The following is a 25,286-nucleotide window of genomic DNA, read 5'->3' as shown; positions in this document are numbered from 1 at the left end:
TCTCAGGTATGGAAGGTGTTTTGTTCTGCTCTGGGTGCCTCTGTCAGTCTCTCATCAGGTTTCCATCCCCAGTCCAATGGCCAGACTGAGAGGACCAATCAGGACCTGGAGGCTGCTCTACGCTGTGTGACATCCCAGAACCCGTCCACCTGGGCCAAACACCTCCCGTGGGTCGAATATGCCCACAATTCCCTCACCTCATCTGCCACCGGCCTCTCACCATTTGAGGCGGCTTTGGGGTACCAACCGCCATTGCTCCCGTCTCAGGAAAAGGAGTTAGCCGTCCCGTCAGTTCAGGATAACCTTCGTCGCTGCCGCAAGGTGTGGGTGGACACCCGTGAGGCCCTTCTACGGACAGCAGAGCGTAACAAGAGAGTGGCGGACAGGTACAGGGTAGTCGCTCCCCAGTTCCAGCCTGGTCAGCGAGTCTGGCTCTCCTCCAGCAACATCCCTCTGCGCACTGACTCCCGTAAGCTGTCGCCCCGGTATTTGGGTCCTTTCGAGATCGACTCCATCATCAACCCTTCGGCTGTTCGGTTGAAGCTTCCCCAGGCCATGAGAGTCCATCCTACATTTCACGTGTCCCAGCTGAAGCTGGTCTCCTCCAGCCCTTTGTGTCCGCCTGTGGATCCCCCTCCGCCACCGCGTATTATTGACGACCATCCAGCCTACACGGTGCGGAGACTGCTGGACGTCCGGAGGCGTGGTAGAGGGCTTCAGTACCTGGTGGACTGGGAGGGATACGGTCCCGAGGAGAGGTCCTGGATTCCCCGGCGGTTTATACTGGACCCGCAGCTGGTGGCTGACTTCCATAGGGACCACCCTGACAAGCCGGGTGGGTCGCCGGGTGGCGCCCGTTGAGGGGGGGGTACTGTTACGGTCCGGCACTGTTGTTCCTGTCCCCGCTTGTTTTCCTTTTCCCTTTTTCCCTGTGTGTGTTGTCTGTGTCTGTCTCCTCCCGCTGTGCAGCCCAGTCAGAGGATCTAGGTCAGGGGGCGTGGCCATTCTCTCTCCTGCTCAGTTACATCCAGCTGCAGCTCATTGTCACCAATCAACCAGCAGTTATCTACCCGGGCTGGCCACCTCTCCAGCGCCAGTTCGTTCCTACACCACCTGTGGTAACTTGGCTCCGTACAGCGATCTCAGTTTAGTTGTTACCCTCTCAGCATTATATTTGTCTCTGCCACGTTTGTAACCTGTCTCTCCTTCGACCAGATCCCGTCTGTTCCTGCTGCCTGCCTGCCTGCCACTCCCACGCCGCAACCTGCTCATCTGTTGTCTGATATCCTCGTCATCCAGCTCTCAGTACTACTGGCTCTCCACCCCACTCAGCTCCTACCCCGGTCTGAAGCTGCTCCACCCTGAACTGTTTCTCTCTGCCAAAACACGCTGAATAAACAACATCTTAATTCACCCTCTTTGTCCGTGTGTCCGTCTCTGCACCTGAGTCCCCACCAAGCCTAACACTTAGATATCGTGCACCAGCTGTTGTTTAAAAAGATACATAGACCGCCACCCCTTGTCTTACTAGAGGCTGTTGTTCTATCCTGCCAATACAGTGTATAACCCGCCAGCTGTATGTTATTCATGGATTTGTTCAGCCACGACTCGTGAAACATAAGATAGTACAGTTTTTAATGTCCCGTTGGTAGGATATTTGTGCCTGTAGTTCGTCCACTTTATTATCAAGCGATTGTAAGTTGGCCAATAGTATCGATGGCAAAGGCAGATTAGCCACTCGTTGCCGGCTCCGTACCAAGCACCCCGATCTCTTTCCGTGATATCTCCTTTTCTTTCTTCTGCGAATGACGGGGATGAGGACCCTGTCGGGTGTCTGGAGCAAATCCCTCTCGTCTGACTCATTAAAGAAACATTATTTGTCCAGTTCAAGGTGAGTAATCGCTGTTCTGATGTCCAGAAGTCCAGAAGTCCTTTTCGGTCTTAAGAGACGGTAGCAGCAACATTATGTACAAAATAAGTTACAAACAATGCGAAAAAACACACAAAATATCACGGTTAGTTAAGAGTCAATAGCTAGCTTTCTTGTGTGTCATCTTTTAGCTAACTGGAAATGTATTACTGTAGAATATTTCTTGAAAGGTTAAGAGGTTGGTTGTCAGATAGCTAGTCCTACTTGTTAGCAGAGATTATTAATTTACATCTCGGAGATATGCATATCACTCTGAGATGTAATATACTTTCTGTTGTAGCCTGGTCCTAGGAAGTAACTTATTATAAAACGAGAGTTCAAACCATGCAACTTCTTGGACATTTCTGCTGAAAACTCCCGTAGACCATATATATTTGTTTGTGTCCTTGTACTTCCATCTCAAGTCAGCAACAACTATCCATCATGTTGTTCATCTGCAGGTTCACTGAATTCTGCAAAGCAAAGGTGGCCAGCGCAGAGACAAAAGGACAGAGCAGCATTGACTCATTCTTGACCACCACAGGTGTCCATGTGTACAGCCAGGGCCACCCCAGGCAGAAGGCCATAGCAGAGGATATACTGCAAGACCTGATCATTTCCTGCAACCTGCCTATGTACTTAGTGGACAACCCTCACTTTAGGCATTTCATGTCAGTGATAGATGACAAATATAGACTAGTAAGTAGGCCCACGTTGACCAGGCGCCTGCATGACTAAACACTGAACAAAGAGGCTACTATCAAAAGTGCCCTAGAGAAGACAGAATCAGTGTCTGTGACTGTAGATATATGGACTGACAGGACCATGAGGGGCTTCATGGCCATGGAAGAGAAAGAAACTCCCAAACTGGAGTCAGTTCTGTTGAGCTGTGATAGATTCATGGGGTCACACGCTGGGGAAAGAATCAGTGATACATTTGAAGTAATATGTGATCATTTTGGCATAAAACATAAATTAGATTATATCATACAGTGAGGGAAAAAAGTATTTGATCACCTGCTGATTTTGTACGTTTGCCCACTGACAAAGACATGATCAGTCTATAATTTTAATGGTAGGTTTATTTGAACAGTGAGAGACATAATAACAACAAAAAATCCAGATAAATTTATGTCAAAAATGTTATAAATTGATTTGCATTTTTATGAGGGAAATAAGTATTTGACCCCTCTGCAAAACATGACTTAGTACTTGGTGGCAAAACCCTTGTTGGCAATCACAGAGGTCAGACGTTTGTTGTAGTTGGCCACCAGGTTTGCACACATCTCAGGAGGGATTTTGTTCCACTCCTCTTTGCAGATCTTCACCAAGTCATTGAGGTTTCGAGGCTGACGTTTGGCAACTCAAACCTTCAGCTCCCTCCATAAATGTTCTATGGGATTAAGGTCTGGAGACTGGCTAGGCCTCTCCAGGACCTTAATGTGCTTCTTCTTGAGCCACTCCTTTGTTGCCTTGGCTGTGTGTTTTGGGTCATTGTCATGCTGGAATACCCATCCACGACCCATTTTCAATGCCCAGGCTGAGGGAAGGAGGTTCTCACCCAAGATTTGACGGTACATGGCTTGTCCATCGTCCCTTTGATGCGGTGAAGTTGTCCTGTCCCCTTACAGAAAAACACCCCCAAAGCATAATGATTGATTGCTTTTGTGGACAGGTGTCTTTTATACAGGTAACAAGCTGATATTAGGAGCACTCCCTTTAAGAGTGTGCTCCTAATCTCAGCTCGTTACCTTTATAAAAGACACCTGGGAGCCAGAAATCTTTCTGATTGAGAGGGGGTCAAATACTTATTTCCCTCATTAAAATGCAAATCAATTTATAACATTTTTGACATGCGTTTTTCAGGATTTTGTTGTTGTTATTCTGTCTCTCACTGTTCAAATAAACCTACCGTTAAAATTATAGACTGATCATTTCTTTGTCAGTGGGCAAACGTACAAAATCAGCAGGGGATAAAATACTTTTTTCCCTCACTGTATGTGATAATGCTGCAAATATGAAAAAGGCCTTCAAAGTTTGTTTCCCCAAAGCAAGCAATGATCATGATGATGATGATGATGATGAATGATGATGTGGATAACCCCAGTCTATGGGAAGAATTTGGTGAAGAGTACAATGCTGATGTTGAAGCTATCCAAACCAACTGCAGGCAACAGCACTCACAGTGCTTTACCCGTTCATTACAACCTGTGATTAGAGATGGACTAAAGAAAACAAAAATCATAAACAGTGTGATGGCTAAGGTAACTAAACTTTGCAGCTTACCACATACTACCTGTGGTCTGAAAGAAGCATTTGAAGCTGAGTTCGGAGCCAATCGTAGTATCCCTGCTGCTGTGTCTACCAGATTCCATCTTCCATCTTATTAAAGCAGTCACCAATCTGAATCAACAAAGCCACAATTGTCACGATCGCTGACTGAAGCGGACCAAGGCGCAGCGTGATAAGCGTACATTCTTTATTAGTACACACACGAACCAAAACAATAAACCAAGCGATACGTGAAATCCTAGGTTATACACAAAACTTAAATGGAACAAGATCCCACAACCTAACATGCCACAAGGCTGCCTAAGTATGGACCCCAATCAGAGACAACGAGCTACAGCTGTCTCTGATTGGGAACCACCCTGGCCAACATAGATCTAAACGATCTAAAACCCAAAAACAAAGAAAACTAAACATAGAAAATCCACACCCTGGCTCAACATTTAAGAGTCTCCAGAGCCAGGGCGTGGGTAGGGGCCGGGTGGGCATTCTGCCTCGGAGGCGGATCCGGCTCCGGGCGTGACCACCACTCTCTCTCTACCCCCCCGTTGCGCCCCTGGTCTGGTCCCGCTGGCCGGAGCTGGACTGAACACCGGTGGAGCGGATTGCTCTGGCTCCGGAGTGGAGAAGCTGACCGGTGCCGGACCAGGCACCGGTGGAACAGGCACGGGCCGTGCCGGACTGACGACGCGCACCACTGGCTTGGTGCGGGGAGCAGGAACGGGCCGGACCGGGCTGACGACGCGCACCACTGACTTGGTGCGGGGAGCAGGAACGTGCCGGACCGGGCTGACGACGCGCACCACTGGCTTAGTGCGGGGAGTAGGAACAGGCCGGAACGGGCCGGACCGGGCTGACGACGCGCACCACTGGCTTGGTGCGGGGAGCTGGAACAGGCCGGACCGGGCTGGCGACGCGCACCACTGGCTTGGTGCGGGGAGCAGGAACAGGCCGGACCGGGCTGGCGACGCGCACCACAGGCTTGGTGCGGGGAGCAGGAACGGGCCGGACCGGGCTGGCGACGCACACCACTGGCTTGGTGCGGGGAGCAGGAACAGGCCGGACCGGGCTGACGACGCGCACCACAGGCTTGGTGCGTGGAGCAGCAACAGGCCGGACCGGGCTGACGATGCGCACCACAGGCTTGGTGCGGGGAGCAGGAACAGGCCGGACCGGGCTGGCGACGCGTACCACAGGCTTGGTGCGAGGGACAGGAACAGGCCGGACCGGGCTGGCGACGTGCACCACAGGCTTGGTGCGAGGGACAGGAACAGGCCGGACCGGGCTGGCAACGCGCACCACTGGCATGGTGCGGGGAGCAGGAACAGGTCGGGCCGGACTGGGAACACACACCACTGGCCTTGTGCGGGAATCAGGAACGGGCCGGACCGGACTGGTGACACACACCACTTGCTTGGTGCGAGGAGCGGGACTGGGTTTCCTCATAAACCTCCGCTCCCTCTGCTGCCTAACCAGTTCCTCTCGCCGTGCCTCTACACTCTCCTTCTCCCTCGTGACCAATAGCCCCCGTAACCTGGTGGCCTCCTCTCCTAGTCCGCCGATTCGCCCTGTAGCTGCCTCCAGCAGCCCCGTCGTCCACGCCGTGTGCCCCCCAAATTTTTTTATTGGGGTTGCCTCTCGTGTGTCCGTCGTCGGCACGGTTGGCGCCGTTTCTCCTCTCCTGCCTGGGCATTTACTTTTGCCCATGGTCCTCTGCCTGCGAATATGTCCTCCCATGACCACCATTCGCCCACCTGAGCCATCGCCCTCTTCTCCTCCTGGGCATGCTGCTTGGTCCTCTGGTGGTGGGATCTTCTGTCACGTTCGCTGACTGAAACAGACCAAGGCGCAGCGTGATAAGCGTACATTCTTTATTAGTACACACACGAACCAAAACAATAAACCAAACGATACGTGAAGTCCTAGGTTATACACAAAACCTAAACGGAACAAGATCCCACAACCTAACATGCCACAAGGCTGCCTAAGTATGGTCCCCAATCAGAGACAACGAGCTACAGCTGTCTCTGATTGGGAACCACCCTGGCCAACATAGATCTAAACGATCTAGAACCAAAAACAAAGAAAACTAAACATAGAAAATCCACACCCTGGCTCAACATTTAAGAGTCCCCAGAGCCAGGGCGTGACATCAATACTCTACTTGAGGCCCAAGGACACAAGGAGCTCTGCTTATCACCAAGGGAATGGAGCCAGCTATTGGAGCTAGTGGACATTTTGGACCCTTTTGTCCAGACCACCGACCTTACTCAGGGGGAGAAAGTGATGACTCTCAGTGCTGCCCTTCCTTGTGTACTGTCACTCAACTATCATCTGCAAAGTATACTGAGCACAAGTCGTCACCTAGTCAGTCTAGTAAAAGCACTGCAGCAGTCACTCAAACGTCGACTCCAGGGGGTGTTTGTGAATGTCAGAATGGAGCACTCGCATGAACAGGCAACAAAACGTCCATTGGGTGACAATGTATACATAATGGATGCACTGCTGGACCCATCTTGCTGCCTGTTCTGGCTTGATCATGATATCCTAATACCACATGGAGATAAAGCTGAATTGAAGGAGAGTCTGATTGATAGGTACAATGCATTGCAACATGCAACGTTTTCAATGTCACTTGCATTCAAATAATAATGATTTATTTTTTTCACGTATAATATATACTGTTATATTCTTGATCATATCCATCATTTAATGAATTTTTTTCAGACCTTGTTTTGGCTGAGGCACGGAAAGTCACCACTACGGAGAGCAGTAGTGGAGTAGAAGAAGAACAACCACCTGCCAAAACAGACTTTTCTCTGGCTACCGCAACAAGATCAGCAAGAAGAAAGGAGACATAAAGTCATCTGTCAAAGCAGAGATCATTCACTTACTCCCACATGCCTTTTGGCGAACACCAAACGTGTTAGCTTATTTCTTCAAGCAATAGCTTTTTTTCTGGCCTCTCTTCCGTAAAGCCCAGCTCTGTGGAGTGTACTGCTTAAAGTGGTCCTATGGACAGATACTCCAATCTCCGCTGTTGAGCTTTGCAGCTCCTTCAGTGTTATCTTTGGTCTCTTTGTTGCCTCTCTGATTAATGCCCTCCTTGCCTGGTCCGTGAGTTTTGGTGTGCGGCCCTCTCTTGGCAGGTTTGTTGTGGTGCCATATTATTTCCATTTTGTAATAATGGATTTAATGGTGCTCCATGAGATGTTCAAAGTTTCTGATATTTTTTTATATCCCAACCCTGATCTGTACTTCTGCACAACTTTGTCCCTGACCTGTTTGGAGAGCTCCTTGGTCTTCATGGTGCCGCTTGCTTGGTGGTGCTCCTTGCTTAGTTGTGTTGCAAACTCTGAGGCCTTTCAGAATAGGTGTATATATACTGTGATCATGTGACACTTAGATTGCACACAGGTGGACTCTATTTAACTATTTATTTGATTTCTGAAGGTAATTGGTTGCACCAGATCTTATTTAGGGGCTTCAAAGCAAACAAAACACTTATTTTCCGTTATTTATTTTTTAGAATTGTTTGAAACAAGTTATTTTTTTCATTTCACTTCAACAATTTCGACAATTTTGTGTATGTCCATTACATGAAATCCAAATAAAAATCAATTTAAATTACAGGTTGTAATGCAACAAAATAGGAAAAACGCCAAGGGGGATGAATACTTTTGCAAGGCACTGTAAGTATATATTAGCGATAAAGGTCATTACGTTTGATATATAGGACACTTTAGTAGTGCAGTTATTGAACACTTGTCAGTCATTTTGGTTTACATTCATACTTGTCATTTATCTCCCATCACCTACAGATTTTCTGTTTTTGTGACAGAATGAAGTGAAATATAGACAATGTCTGCCACAAAATACCATGCACTTTCAAATGTTAGGTTTGCTTTTTTTAATTTCGGTACAATTACTTTTATTAATGTAAACAGTCTACATTTCAAAAGGAAATGTGTTTGATTTAAATAGTGCCTGATGTGCTTTCTTTCATACAAGTATGGACTAATGAAAAAGGGAGTCTATTCAAATAATTTACAAGGTTTATAGACCTAACCCACAGCAGGCAGAAAGCCATTGCCAAAAGGGACTTGAGGCCTGACTTAGACTTGGACCTGACAAACGCTACATTCTCAACCAGCTCTCACAGTCTCACTGCAGAATCCCACGTTTGTCCAAACGTCACATTTTGAAGGTTAAGTTTAGGCATTTGTTCGGAATGGTTAAGTTAAGGGTTGGGATAGAGTTAAAACAAAAACAACTCCATGGTTACGGTTAGGTATTTATTCCAAATGGTTAAGGTAAGGGTTAAGGTTTGGGATAGGTAACAACAAAAACAAAAATGAGTGCCTAGCACTGGGATTGAACACATGACCCTCGGAACCAGAGCTTGTGGCAACGCCATTAGCATTTAACAACAAAGAAGAGATGGAATGAGTAAAATAAGAAAGGGAGTTATATTGATGCACGGAATCAATGCAAACCAATTACTCTATTAATGGATTGTATGTTTCATCACAATACTGTTTTAAACATTCATTTTGGACTGATGCCTGACTGAGCATTCTACTCAATGCATCGTCAATGAGCGCTGATGAAGATTTCATCAAAAGTGCATTATAGTTGCTTGGAAATACAATGACATTCAAAAGGAGGCAAATAATTAGTAGGATTTAAGGGGCGGCTACAGGATATTAGCTAGCTAACGTTAGCATTGCTAGCTATTTCTCACAAACTTTGCTAGCTAATGACAACATTAGCATCTGTCTAAAGTAAATTTGACGACATGAGAATGCTGGCAGTTGTTTCCTACTAAGTATTTGACGACTTTAGCAACGTCATCGTATTTCCAGGTACTAAAGTGTAATTTAGACAAAACAGCAGTTTGCCTCCGTCCAGAATGACTGGGCTTATCACCACTTTAGGGCACCACTATTGAGCTGCCGGTAGAGGACGGCTTGAGAACGTTCATAACAATGGCAAGACGTGACCGAGTGACGGAGGTGCAACCTATGAATAGAGAGGGTTCCAAGCAGATTGTCATAACGTGATTTGAATGCAATGGCAGTAACTCAGATTCCATATATCGGACATAATGTATTTTCCATGATTCGTAATTTAATTAACGCTGAATGAAATTTGTAAATTGGATGGTGTAGGCTTACACTGTAAATGAATGACTGAAATAATTTAATGTTCCTTCAAAAGGAATTCATTTCCACTTTACAAGACCACACAGGAACCCCCCCCCCCCACCCACCCATCCACCCACCTACCCAGTCAGACATAGGAATACACTACATAACAGGGAATCAACAAGGACACACTGAGAACAAGTTATTTTGTGTGGCACATTGAGTTCTTAGCCCCTGGAATTGTGAGTGTTGGTTCACAGGTTCTGTGGAGACTCTGAAGTATTCTGACTGGGAGGTGTGTGTGTGTGTGTGTGCGTGCGTGTGTGTGCATGCTTGTATGTGTGTGTGAGGGAACTTGGCCTGTTCTTGCATCTACAGTAGTGGTGTCCTAGGCTCTGGCCCTATATACCGCTGACTCGTTGAATTGCTAAACGAAGCGCTCCCACATAAGCACTTTCAATAAGTCTGTCACTGCTCTCTGCTGTATCAGAGGCCCCTAGGACACTGGACTGATTAAATGAGTGAATATCTCCATTATCCCCTTACTCCCCCTTCATTAAAACCCAACCCCGCCATTTAAAAATGCAAATGAGCTCAGGACCCCTCGGACCCCTCAGCTATCGGGTCATCAGCGGGTTTTTATCCAACATGACCCCTGACCTCAGCTAGGTGACCTTTCACCTGACATGATAATCAGTGCCACCGGCGTCGGAATGATCTGATTGACTGCTGACAAGCGAAAGGGCTCTGACCATGCCTTGTGAGAGAGTAAAAAGGGGGTCAAAAAATTATGAAGTTGTCAGTTAGATTTTTCGCTGGTGAAAAGTGTCATCTAGTGATTTTAGATATCTGTCTTGCTGTCTATGCAGATAAAAGGAGTGGGGAGAGATGAAAAGTAAGTTTGATGTGCTGAAGATTAGTTTCTAAGATCCTTGGTTCCCACCCTGTCTTCCATCTGCGAAATCCTCTGTTGCACATCAATCACATCAAGATCTCATCTGGATCAATAGCGATTGAGGCTTGAGGCTCTAGCTCTTGACAAGGTAGTAATACATTCCTGCCTCATCTCATTGTTTTAACACAGAGAAGAAATGAATAAAAAAATGTAATCTCAGATTTATGCAAGTTCTGCTACAGTGTATTTGGGAATATCAATAGCGCTGCATATTTTACGACGCATGCCTGGCGAGTGGATTATTCAAAAAAGTTGTCATATCACAGGATTGAATGGAGTCACTGTTAATGTCACCATATTCAGTTGGGGACATGTTATTTGTGGAGGAGTAGGAGGGATTGAGGATGATCATATTGTTAGTACGTGTAACCTTTTCACTTCTAATATTAGTAGTTTCAGGTTGTGGGCAATAAAGCTTGCTGCCAATAAAGCTTTGAATTTGAATCTTTAGGAATTTGACCTCATATTTTAGCCAGAGGTAGGAGTGTTTACTTTATTGTAAACCCTCCTCCTCCATCCCCTCCTTCGTGTCCTCAACTTCCTCATCCTCTTCTTCCTCATCCTCATCATCTTCCTCCACCACATAATCAGGCTAAAATCAGATTATGGATGAGTCGCTTGAGTTTCTTTGCAAACTTAACAGATTGCCATGACATTGCATCCCTGGAATAGAGACAGAAAAAGATGGAATAGATACAGAAACAGATGGAATAGAGATAGAAACTGATGGAATAGAGACATAAACAGATGGAATAGAGACAGAAACAGATGGAATAGAGACAGAAAGATATGGAATAGAGACATAAACAGACGGAATAGAGACAGCAACAGATGGAATAGAGACATAAAATATGAAATAGAGACATAAACAGATGGAATAGAGACAGAAACATATGGAATAGAGACAGAAACAGAAGGAATAGAGAAAGAAACAGACGGAATAGAGACAGAAACAGATGGAAAAGAGACAGAAACAGATGGAATAGAGACATAAAAATATGAAATAGAGACAGAAACAGATGGAATAGAGACAGAAACAAACGGAATAGAGACATAAACAGATGGAATAAAGACATAAACAGATGGAATAGAGACAGAAACAGATTAAATTGAGACAGAATCAGACGGAATAGAGACAGAAACTGATGGAATAGAAACAAAAACAGATGGAATAAAGACAGAAACAGATGGAATAGAGACAGCAACAGATGGAATAGAGACATAAACAGATGGAATAGAGACATAAACAGATGGAATAGAGACAGAAACAGATGGAATAGAGACAGAAACAGATTAAATAGAAACAGAAAAATATGAAAAATAGACATAAACATATGGCATAGAGACAGAAACAGATTAAATAGAGACAAAAACAGACGGAATAGAGACAGAAACAGATGGAATAGAGACAGAATGAGACGGAATAGAGATAGAAACAGATGGAATAGAAACAAAAACAGATGGAATAAAGACAGAAACAGATGGAATAGAGACAGAAACAGATGGAATAGAGACAGAATCAGACAGAATATAGACAGAAACAGATGGAATAGAAACAAAAACAGATGGAATAAAGACAGCAACAGATGGAATAGAGACATAAACAGACGGAATAGAGACATAAACAGACGGAATAGAGACATAAACAGATGGAATAGAGACATAAACAGATGGAATAGAGACAGAAACAGATGGAATAGAGACATAAAAATATGAAATAGAGACAGAAACATGGAATAGAGACAGAAACAAACGGAATAGAGACATAAAGAGATGGAATAAAGACATAAACAGATGGAATAGAGACAGAAACAGATTAAATAGAGACAGAATCAGACGGAATAGAGACAGAAACAGATGGAATACAAACAAAAACAGATGGAATAAAGACAGAAACAGATGGAATAGAGACAGCAACAGATGGAATAGAGACATAAACAGATGGAATAGAGACATAAACAGATGGAATAGAGACAGAAACAGATGGAATAGAGACAGAAACAGATTAAATAGAAACAGAAAAATATGAAAAATAGACATAAACATATGGCATAGATACAGAAACAGATTAAATAGAGACAAAAACAGACGGAATAGAGACAGAAACAGATGGAATAGAGACAGAATCAGACGGAATAGAGATAGAAACAGATGGAATAGAAACAAAAACAGATGGAATAAAGACAGAAACAGATGGAATGGAGACAGAAACAGATGGAATAGAGACAGAATCAGGCAGAATATAGACAGAAACAGATGGAATAGAAACAAAAAGAGATGGAATAAAGACAGAAACAGATGGAATAGAGACATAAACAGACGGAATAGAGACAGAAACAGATGGAAAAGAGACAGAAACAGATGGAATAGAGACATAAAAATATGAAATAGAGACAGAAACAGATGGAATAGAGACAGAAACAAACGAAATAGAGACATAAACAGATGGAATAAAGACATAAACAGATGGAATAGAGACAGAAACAGATTAAATTGAGACAGAATCAGACGGAATAGAGACAGAAACTGATGGAATAGAAACAAAAACAGATGGAATAAAGACAGAAACAGATGGAATAGAGACAGCAACAGATGGAATAGAGACATAAACAGATGGAATAGAGACATAAACAGATGGAATAGAGACAGAAACAGATGGAATAGAGACAGAAACAGATTAAATAGAAACAGAAAAATATGAAAAATAGACATAAACATATGGCATAGAGACAGAAACAGATTAAATAGAGACAAAAACAGACGGAATAGAGACAGAAACAGATGGAATAGAGACAGAATGAGACGGAATAGAGATAGAAACAGATGGAATAGAAACAAAAACAGATGGAATAAAGACAGAAACAGATGGAATAGAGACAGAAACAGATGGAATAGAGACAGAATCAGACAGAATATAGACAGAAACAGATGGAATAGAAACAAAAACAGATGGAATAAAGACAGCAACAGATGGAATAGAGACATAAACAGACGGAATAGAGACAGAAACAGACGGAATAGAGACATAAACAGATGGAATAGAGACAGAAACAGATGGAATAGAGACATAAAAATATGAAATAGAGACAGAAACAGATGGAATAGAGACAGAAACAAACGGAATAGAGACATAAAGAGATGGAATAAAGACATAAACAGATGGAATAGAGACAGAAACAGATTAAATAGAGACAGAATCAGACGGAATAGAGACAGAAACAGATGGAATACAAACAAAAACAGATGGAATAAAGACAGAAACAGATGGAATAGAGACAGCAACAGATGGAATAGAGACATAAACAGATGGAATAGAGACATAAACAGATGGAATAGAGACAGAAACAGATGGAATAGAGACAGAAACAGATTAAATAGAAACAAAAACAGATGGAATAAAGACAGAAACAGATGGAATGGAGACAGAAACAGATGGAATAGAGACAGAATCAGGCAGAATATAGACAGAAACAGATGGAATAGAAACAAAAAGAGATGGAATAAAGACAGAAACAGATGGAATAGAGACATAAACAGACGGAATAGAGACAGAAACAGATGGAAAAGAGACAGAAACAGATGGAATAGAGACATAAAAATATGAAATAGAGACAGAAACAGATGGAATAGAGACAGAAACAAACGAAATAGAGACATAAACAGATGGAATAAAGACATAAACAGATGGAATAGAGACAGAAACAGATTAAATTGAGACAGAATCAGACGGAATAGAGACAGAAACTGATGGAATAGAAACAAAAACAGATGGAATAAAGACAGAAACAGATGGAATAGAGACAGCAACAGATGGAATAGAGACATAAACAGATGGAATAGAGACATAAACAGATGGAATAGAGACAGAAACAGATGGAATAGAGACAGAAACAGATTAAATAGAAACAGAAAAATATGAAAAATAGACATAAACATATGGCATAGAGACAGAAACAGATTAAATAGAGACAAAAACAGACGGAATAGAGACAGAAACAGATGGAATAGAGACAGAATGAGACGGAATAGAGATAGAAACAGATGGAATAGAAACAAAAACAGATGGAATAAAGACAGAAACAGATGGAATAGAGACAGAAACAGATGGAATAGAGACAGAATCAGACAGAATATAGACAGAAACAGATGGAATAGAAACAAAAACAGATGGAATAAAGACAGCAACAGATGGAATAGAGACATAAACAGACGGAATAGAGACAGAAACAGACGGAATAGAGACATAAACAGATGGAATAGAGACAGAAACAGATGGAATAGAGACATAAAAATATGAAATAGAGACAGAAACAGATGGAATAGAGACAGAAACAAACGGAATAGAGACATAAAGAGATGGAATAAAGACATAAACAGATGGAATAGAGACAGAAACAGATTAAATAGAGACAGAATCAGACGGAATAGAGACAGAAACAGATGGAATACAAACAAAAACAGATGGAATAAAGACAGAAACAGATGGAATAGAAACAAAAAGAGATGGAATAAAGACAGAAACAGATGGAATAGAGACATAAACAGACGGAATAGAGACAGAAACAGATGGAAAAGAGACAGAAACAGATGGAATAGAGACATAAAAATATGAAATAGAGACAGAAACAGATGGAATAGAGACAGAAACAAACGAAATAGAGACATAAACAGATGGAATAAAGACATAAACAGATGGAATAGAGACAGAAACAGATTAAATTGAGACAGAATCAGACGGAATAGAGACAGAAACTGATGGAATAGAAACAAAAACAGATGGAATAAAGACAGAAACAGATGGAATAGAGACAGCAACAGATGGAATAGAGACATAAACAGATGGAATAGAGACATAAACAGATGGAATAGAGACAGAAACAGATGGAATAGAGACAGAAACAGATTAAATAGAAACAGAAAAATATGAAAAATAGACATAAACATATGGCATAGAGACAGAAACAGATTAAATAGAGACAAAAACAGACGGAATAGAGACAGAAACAGATGGAATAGAGACAGAATGAGACGGAATAGAGATAGAAACAGATGGAATAGAAACAAAAACAGATGGAATAAAGACAGAAACAGATGGAATAGAGACAGAAACAGATGGAATAGAGACAGAATCAGACAGAATATAGACAGAAACAGATGGAATAGAAACAAAAACAGATGGAATAAAGACAGCAACAGATGGAATAGAGACATAAACAGACGGAATAGAGACAGAAACAGACGGAATAGAGACATAAACAGATGGAATAGAGACAGAAACAGATGGAATAGAGACATAAAAATATGAAATAGAGACAGAAACAGATGGAATAGAGACAGAAACAAACGGAATAGAGACATAAAGAGATGGAATAAAGACATAAACAGATGGAATAGAGACAGAAACAGATTAAATAGAGACAGAATCAGACGGAATAGAGACAGAAACAGATGGAATACAAACAAAAACAGATGGAATAAAGACAGAAACAGATGGAATAGAGACAGCAACAGATGGAATAGAGACATAAACAGATGGAATAGAGACATAAACAGATGGAATAGAGACAGAAACAGATGGAATAGAGACAGAAACAGATTAAATAGAAACAGAAAAATATGAAAAATAGACATAAACATATGGCATAGAGACAGAAACAGATTAAATAGAGACAAAAACAGACGGAATAGAGACAGAAACAGATGGAATAGAGACAGAATCAGACGGAATAGAGATAGAAACAGATGGAATAGAAACAAAAACAGATGGAATAAAGACAGAAACAGATGGAATGGAGACAGAAACAGATGGAATAGAGACAGAATCAGGCAGAATATAGACAGAAACAGATAGAATAGAAACAAAAAGAGATGGAATAAAGACAGAAACAGATGGAATAGAGACATAAACAGACGGAATAGAGACAGAAACTGACGGAATAGAGACAGAAACAGATGGAATAGAGACATACAAATATGAAATAGAGACATAAACAGATGGAATAGAGACAGAAACAAACGGAATAGAGACATAAACAGATGGAATAGAGACAGCAACAGATGGAATAGAGACAGAATCAGACGGAATAGAGACAGAAACAGATGGAATAGAAACAAAAACAGATGGAATAAAGACAGAAAAAGATGGAATAGAGACAGAAACAGATGGAATAGAGACATAAACAGATGGAATAGAGACTTAAACAGATGGAATAGAGACAGAAACAGATGGAATAGAGACATAAACAGATGGAATAGAGACATAAATAGATGGAACAGAGACAAACACATACGGAATAGAGACATAAACAGATGGAAAAGAGGCAGAAACAAATGGAATAGAGACAGAAACAGATAGAATATAGACAGAAACAGATGGAATAGAGATAGAAACAGATGAAATAGATACAGAAACAGATTAAATAGAGACATAAGCATACGGAATAGAGAAAGAAACAGATGGAATAGAGACAGAAACAGATTAATTAGAAACAGAAACAGATGACATAGAGACATAAACATATGGAATAGAGACAGAAACAGATGGAATAGAGACAGAAAAAGATGGAACAGAGACAGAAACAGATGAAATTGAGACAGAAACAGACAGAATAGAGACAAAAACAGATGGAATAGAGACATAAACAGATGGAATAGAGACATAAACATATGGAATAGAGACAGAAATAGATGGAACAGAGACAGAAACAAATGAAATTGAGACAGAAACAGATGGAATAGAGACAGCAACAAACGGAATAGAGGCAGAAACAGATGGAATAGAGACAGAAACAGATGGAATAGAGACATAAACAGATGGAATAAAGACATAAACAGACGGAATAGAGACAGCAACAGATGGAATAGAGACATAAAAATATGAAATAGAGACATAAACAGATGGAATAGAGACAGAAACATATGGAATAGAGACATAAACAGACGGAATAGAGACAGAAACAGATGGAATAGAGACAGAATCAAATGGAATAAAGACAAACATATGGAATAGAGACAGAAACAGATGACATAGAGACAGAAACAAACGTAATAGAGACAAAAACAGACGGAATAGAGACAGAAACAGATGGAATAGAGACAGAATGAGACGGAATAGAGATAGAAACAGATGGAATAGAAACAAAAACAGATGGAATAAAGACAGAAACAGATGGAATAGAGACAGAAACAGATGGAATAGAGACAGAATCAGACAGAATATAGACAGAAACAGATGGAATAGAAACAAAAACAGATGGAATAAAGACAGAAACAGATGGAATAGAGACATAAACAGACGGAATAGAGACATAAATAGACGGAATAGAGACATAAACAGATGGAATAGAGACAGAAACAGATGGAATAGAGACAGAAAAATATGAAATAGAGACAGAAACAGATGGAATAGAGACAGAAACAAACGGAATAGAGACATAAACAGATGGAATAAAGACATAAACAGATGGAATAGAGACAGAAACAGATTAAATAGAGACAGAATCAGACGGAATAGAGACAGAAACAGATGGAATAGAAACAAAAACAGATGGAATAAAGACAGAAACAGATGGAATAGAGACAGCAACAGATGGAATAGAGACATAAACAGATGGAATAGAGACATAAACAGATGGAATAGAGACAGAAACAGATGGAATAGAGACAGAAAAAGATGGAACAGAGACAGAAACAGATGAAATTGAGACAGAAACAGACAGAATAGAGACAAAAACAGATGGAATAGAGACATAAACAGATGGAATAGAGACATAAACATATGGAATAGAGACAGAAATAGATGGAACAGAGACAGAAACAAATGAAATTGAGACAGAAACAGATGGAATAGAGACAGCAACAAACGGAATAGAGGCAGAAACAGATGGAATAGAGACAGAAACAGATGGAATAGAGACATAAACAGATGGAATAAAGACATAAACAGACGGAATAGAGACAGCAACAGATGGAATAGAGACATAAAAATATGAAATAGAGACATAAACAGATGGAATAGAGACAGAAACATATGGAATAGAGACATAAACAGACGGAATAGAGACAGAAACAGATGGAATAGAGACAGAATCAAATGGAATAAAGACAAACATATGGAATAGAGACAGAAACAGATGACATAGAGACAGAAACAAACGTAATAGAGACAAAAACAGACGGAATAGAGACAGAAACAGATGGAATAGAGACAGAATGAGACGGAATAGAGATAGAAACAGATGGAATAGAAACAAAAACAGATGGAATAAAGACAGAAACAGATGGAATAGAGACAGAAACAGATGGAATAGAGACAGAATCAGACAGAATATAGACAGAAACAGATGGAATAGAAACAAAAACAGATGGAATAAAGACAGAAACAGATGGAATAGAGACATAAACAGACGGAATAGAGACATAAACAGACGGAATAGAGACATAAACAGATGGAATAGAGACAGAAACAGATGGAATAGAGACAGAAAAATATGAAATAGAGACAGAAACAGATGGAATAGAGACAGAAACAAACGGAATAGAGACATAAACAGATGGAATAAAGACATAAACAGATGGAATAGAGACAGAAACAGATTAAATAGAGACAGAATCAGACGGAATAGAGACAGAAACAGATGGAATAGAAACAAAAACAGATGGAATAAAGACAGAAACAGATGGAATAGAGACAGCAACAGATGGAATAGAGACATAAACAGATGGAATAGAGACATAAACAGATGGAATAGAGACAGAAACAGATGGAATAGAGACAGAAACAGATTAAATAGAAACAGAAAAATATGAAAAATAGACATAAACATATGGCATAGAGACAGAAACAGATTAAATAGAGACAAAAACAGACAGAATAGAGACAGAAACAGATGGAATAGAGACAGAATCAGACGGAATAGAGATAGAAACAGATGGAATAGAAACAAAAACAGATGGAATAAAGACAGAAACAGATGGAATAGAGACAGAAACAGATGGAATAGAGACAGAATCAGGCAGAATATAGACAGAAACAGATGGAATAGAGACAGAAACTGACGGAATAGAGACAGAAACAGATGGAATAGAGACATAAAAATATGAAATAGAGACATAAACAGATGGAATAGAGACAGAAACAAACGGAATAGAGACATAAACAGATGGAATAGAGACAGCAACAGATGGAATAGAGACAGAATCAGACGGAATAGAGACAGAAACAGATGGAATAGAAACAAAAACAGATGGAATAAAGACAGAAAAAGATGGAATAGAGACTTAAACAGATGGAATAGAGACAGAAACAGATGGAATAGAGACATAAATAGATGGAACAGAGACAAACACATACGGAATAGAGACATAAAGAGATGGAAAAGAGGCAGAAACAAATGGAATAGAGACAGAAACAGATTAAATAGAGACATAAGCATACGGAATAGAGAAAGAAACAGATGGAATAGAGACAGAAACAGATTAATTAGAAACAGAAACAGATGACATAGAGACATAAACATATGGAATAGAGACAGAAACAGATTAAATAGAGACAGAATCAGACGGAATAGAGACAGAAACAGATGGAATAGAAACAAAAACAGATGGAATAAAGACAGAAACAGATGGAATAGAGACAGCAACAGATGGAATAGAGACATAAACAGATGGAATAGAGACATAAACAGATGGAATAGAGACAGAAACAGATGGAATAGAGACAGAAAAAGATGGAACAGAGACAGAAACAGATGAAATTGAGACAGAAACAGACAGAATAGAGACAAAAACAGATGGAATAGAGACATAAACAGATGGAATAGAGACATAAACATATGGAATAGAGACAGAAATAGATGGAACAGAGACAGAAACAAATGAAATTGAGACAGAAACAGATGGAATAGAGACAGCAACAAACGGAATAGAGGCAGAAACAGATGGAATAGAGACAGAAACAGATGGAATAGAGACATAAACAGATGGAATAAAGACATAAACAGACGGAATAGAGACAGCAACAGATGGAATAGAGACATAAAAATATGAAATAGAGACATAAACAGATGGAATAGAGACAGAAACATATGGAATAGAGACATAAACAGACGGAATAGAGACAGAAACAGATGGAATAGAGACAGAATCAAATGGAATAAAGACAAACATATGGAATAGAGACAGAAACAGATGACATAGAGACAGAAACAAACGTAATAGAGACAAAAACAGACGGAATAGAGACAGAAACAGATGGAATAGAGACAGAATGAGACGGAATAGAGATAGAAACAGATGGAATAGAAACAAAAACAGATGGAATAAAGACAGAAACAGATGGAATAGAGACAGAAACAGATGGAATAGAGACAGAATCAGACAGAATATAGACAGAAACAGATGGAATAGAAACAAAAACAGATGGAATAAAGACAGAAACAGATGGAATAGAGACATAAACAGACGGAATAGAGACATAAACAGACGGAATAGAGACATAAACAGATGGAATAGAGACAGAAACAGATGGAATAGAGACAGAAAAATATGAAATAGAGACAGAAACAGATGGAATAGAGACAGAAACAAACGGAATAGAGACATAAACAGATGGAATAAAGACATAAACAGATGGAATAGAGACAGAAACAGATTAAATAGAGACAGAATCAGACGGAATAGAGACAGAAACAGATGGAATAGAAACAAAAACAGATGGAATAAAGACAGAAACAGATGGAATAGAGACAGCAACAGATGGAATAGAGACATAAACAGATGGAATAGAGACATAAACAGATGGAATAGAGACAGAAACAGATGGAATAGAGACAGAAACAGATTAAATAGAAACAGAAAAATATGAAAAATAGACATAAACATATGGCATAGAGACAGAAACAGATTAAATAGAGACAAAAACAGACGGAATAGAGACAGAAACAGATGGAATAGAGACAGAATCAGACGGAATAGAGATAGAAACAGATGGAATAGAAACAAAAACAGATGGAATAAAGACAGAAACAGATGGAATAGAGACAGAAACAGATGGAATAGAGACAGAATCAGGCAGAATATAGACAGAAACAGATGGAATAGAGACAGAAACTGACGGAATAGAGACAGAAACAGATGGAATAGAGACATAAAAATATGAAATAGAGACATAAACAGATGGAATAGAGACAGAAACAAACGGAATAGAGACATAAACAGATGGAATAGAGACAGCAACAGATGGAATAGAGACAGAATCAGACGGAATAGAGACAGAAACAGATGGAATAGAAACAAAAACAGATGGAATAAAGACAGAAAAAGATGGAATAGAGACTTAAACAGATGGAATAGAGACAGAAACAGATGGAATAGAGACATAAATAGATGGAACAGAGACAAACACATACGGAATAGAGACATAAAGAGATGGAAAAGAGGCAGAAACAAATGGAATAGAGACAGAAACAGATTAAATAGAGACATAAGCATACGGAATAGAGAAAGAAACAGATGGAATAGAGACAGAAACAGATTAATTAGAAACAGAAACAGATGACATAGAGACATAAACATATGGAATAGAGACAGAAACATATGGAATAGAGACAGAAAAAGATGGAACAGAGACAGAAACAGATGAAATTTAGACAGAAACAGACAGAATAGAGACAAAAACAGATGGAATAGAGACATAAACAGATGGAATAGAGACATAAACATATGGAATAGAGACAGAAATAGATGGAACAGAGACAGAAACAAATGAAATTGAGACAGAAACAGATGGAATAGAGACAGCAACAAACGGAATAGAGGCAGAAACAGATGGAATAGAGACAGAAACAGATGGAATAGAGACATAAACAGATGGAATAAAGACATAAACAGACGGAATAGAGACAGCAACAGATGGAATAGAGACATAAAAATATGAAATAGAGACATAAACAGATGGAATAGAGACAGAAACATATGGAATAGAGACATAAACAGACGGAATAGAGACAGAAACAGATGGAATAGAGACAGAATCAAATGGAATAAAGACAAACATATGGAATAGAGACAGAAACAGATGACATAGAGACAGAAACAAACGTAATAGAGACAAAAACAGACGGAATAGAGACAGAAACAGATGGAATAGAGACAGAATGAGACGGAATAGAGATAGAAACAGATGGAATAGAAACAAAAACAGATGGAATAAAGACAGAAACAGATGGAATAGAGACAGAAACAGATGGAATAGAGACAGAATCAGACAGAATATAGACAGAAACAGATGGAATAGAAACAAAAACAGATGGAATAAAGACAGAAACAGATGGAATAGAGACATAAACAGACGGAATAGAGACAGAAACAGACGGAATAGAGACATAAACAGATGGAATAGAGACAGAAACAGATGGAATAGAGACAGAAAAATATGAAATAGAGACAGAAACAGATGGAATAGAGACAGAAACAAATGGAATAGAGACATAAACAGATGTAATAAAGACATAAACAGATGGAATAGAGACAGAAACAGATTAAATAGAGACAGAATCAGACGGAATAGAGACAGAAACAGATGGAATAGAAACAAAAACAGATGGAATAAAGACAGAAACAGATGGAATAGAGACAGCAACAGATGGAATAGAGACATAAACAGATGGAATAGAGACATAAACAGATGGAATAGAGACAGAAACAGATGGAATAGAGACAGAAACAGATTAAATAGAAACAGAAAAAGATGAAAAATAGACATAAACATATGGTATAGAGACAGAAACAGATTAAATAGAGACAAAAACAGACGGAATAGAGACAGAAACAGATGGAATAGAGACAGAATCAGACGGAATAGAGATAGAAACAGATGGAATAGAAACAAAAACAGATGGAATAAAGACAGAAACAGATGAAATAGAGACAGAAACAGATGGAATAGAGACAGAATCAGGCAGAATATACACAGAAACAGATGGAATAGAAACAAAAAGAGATGGAATAAAGACAGAAACAGATGGAATAGAGACAGAAACAGATGGAATAGAGACAGAAACAGATGGAATAGAGACATAAACAGATGGAATAGAGACAGAAACAAACGGAATAGAGACAGAATCAGACGGAATAGAGACAGAAACAGATGGAATAGAAACAAAAACAGATGGAATAAAGACAGAAACTGATGGAATAGAGACAGAAACAGATGGAATAGAGACAAAAACAGATGGAATAGAGACTTAAACAGATGGAATAGAGACAGAAACAGATGGAACAGAGACATACACATACGGAATAGAGACATAAACAGATGGAATAGAGGCAGAAACTAATGGAATAGAGACAGAAACAGATGAAATTGAGACAGAAACAGACAGAATAGAGACAGAAACAGATGGAATAGAGACATAAACATATGGAATAGAGACATAAATAGATGGAACAGAGACAGAAACAAATGAAATTGAGACAGAAACAGATGGAATAGGGACAGCAACAAACGGAATAGAGGCAGAAACAGATGGAATAGAGACAGAAACAGATGGAATAGTGACATAAACAGATGGAATAAAAACAGACGGAATAGAGACAGCAACAGATGGAATAGAGACATAAAAATATGAAATAGAGACATAAACAGATGGAATAGAGACAGAAACATATGGAATAGAGACATAAACAGACAGAATAGAGACAGAAACAGATGGAATAGAGACAGAATCAAATGGAATAAAGACAAACAAATGGAATAGAGACAGAAACAGATGACATAGAGACAGAAACAAACGTAATAGAGACAGAAACAGATGGAATAGAGACAGAAACAGATGGATTAGAGACAGAAACAGATGGAACAGATACAGAAACAGATGGAATAGGTACAGAAACAGATGGAATAGAGACAGAAACAGATGGAATAGAGACAGAAAAAGATGGAACAGAGACAGAAACAGATGAAATTGAGACAGAAACAGACAGAATAGAGACAAAAACAGATGGAATAGAGACATAAACAGATGGAATAGAGACATAAACATATGGAATAGAGACAGAAATAGATGGAACAGAGACAGAAACAAATGAAATTGAGACAGAAACAGATGGAATAGAGACAGCAACAAACGGAATAGAGGCAGAAACAGATGGAATAGAGACAGAAACAGATGGAATAGAGACATAAACAGATGGAATAAAGACATAAACAGACGGAATAGAGACAGCAACAGATGGAATAGAGACATAAAAATATGAAATAGAGACATAAACAGATGGAATAGAGACAGAAACATATGGAATAGAGACATAAACAGACGGAATAGAGACAGAAACAGATGGAATAGAGACAGAATCAAATGGAATAAAGACAAACATATGGAATAGAGACAGAAACAGATGACATAGAGACAGAAACAAACGTAATAGAGACAAAAACAGACGGAATAGAGACAGAAACAGATGGAATAGAGACAGAATGAGACGGAATAGAGATAGAAACAGATGGAATAGAAACAAAAACAGATGGAATAAAGACAGAAACAGATGGAATAGAGACAGAAACAGATGGAATAGAGACAGAATCAGACAGAATATAGACAGAAACAGATGGAATAGAAACAAAAACAGATGGAATAAAGACAGAAACAGATGGAATAGAGACATAAACAGACGGAATAGAGACATAAACAGACGGAATAGAGACATAAACAGATGGAATAGAGACAGAAACAGATGGAATAGAGACAGAAAAATATGAAATAGAGACAGAAACAGATGGAATAGAGACAGAAACAAACGGAATAGAGACATAAACAGATGGAATAAAGACATAAACAGATGGAATAGAGACAGAAACAGATTAAATAGAGACAGAATCAGACGGAATAGAGACAGAAACAGATGGAATAGAAACAAAAACAGATGGAATAAAGACAGAAACAGATGGAATAGAGACAGCAACAGATGGAATAGAGACATAAACAGA

General features: G+C 39.8%; 1 long non-coding RNA gene across 1 annotated transcript; it reads left to right on the top strand.

The window, feature by feature from the left end:
• Positions 1-693: 693 nt before the first annotated feature.
• LOC311116275 lies at positions 694-1,413 on the top strand. The gene is made up of 2 exons (XR_014611390.1): positions 694-1,118; positions 1,216-1,413. It is a non-coding gene; the product is annotated as an uncharacterized lncRNA (long non-coding RNA).
• The last annotated feature ends 23,873 nt before the right edge of the window (positions 1,414-25,286 follow it).

This window comes from Coregonus lavaretus, assembly GCF_964263955.1.
Source record: "Coregonus lavaretus genome assembly, contig: HAP1_SCAFFOLD_2696, whole genome shotgun sequence".
Classification (NCBI taxonomy): Eukaryota; Metazoa; Chordata; class Actinopteri; order Salmoniformes; family Salmonidae; genus Coregonus; species Coregonus lavaretus.
Note: the sequence above shows the minus strand (reverse complement) of the source record. Positions and strands in the feature narration are given on the sequence as shown.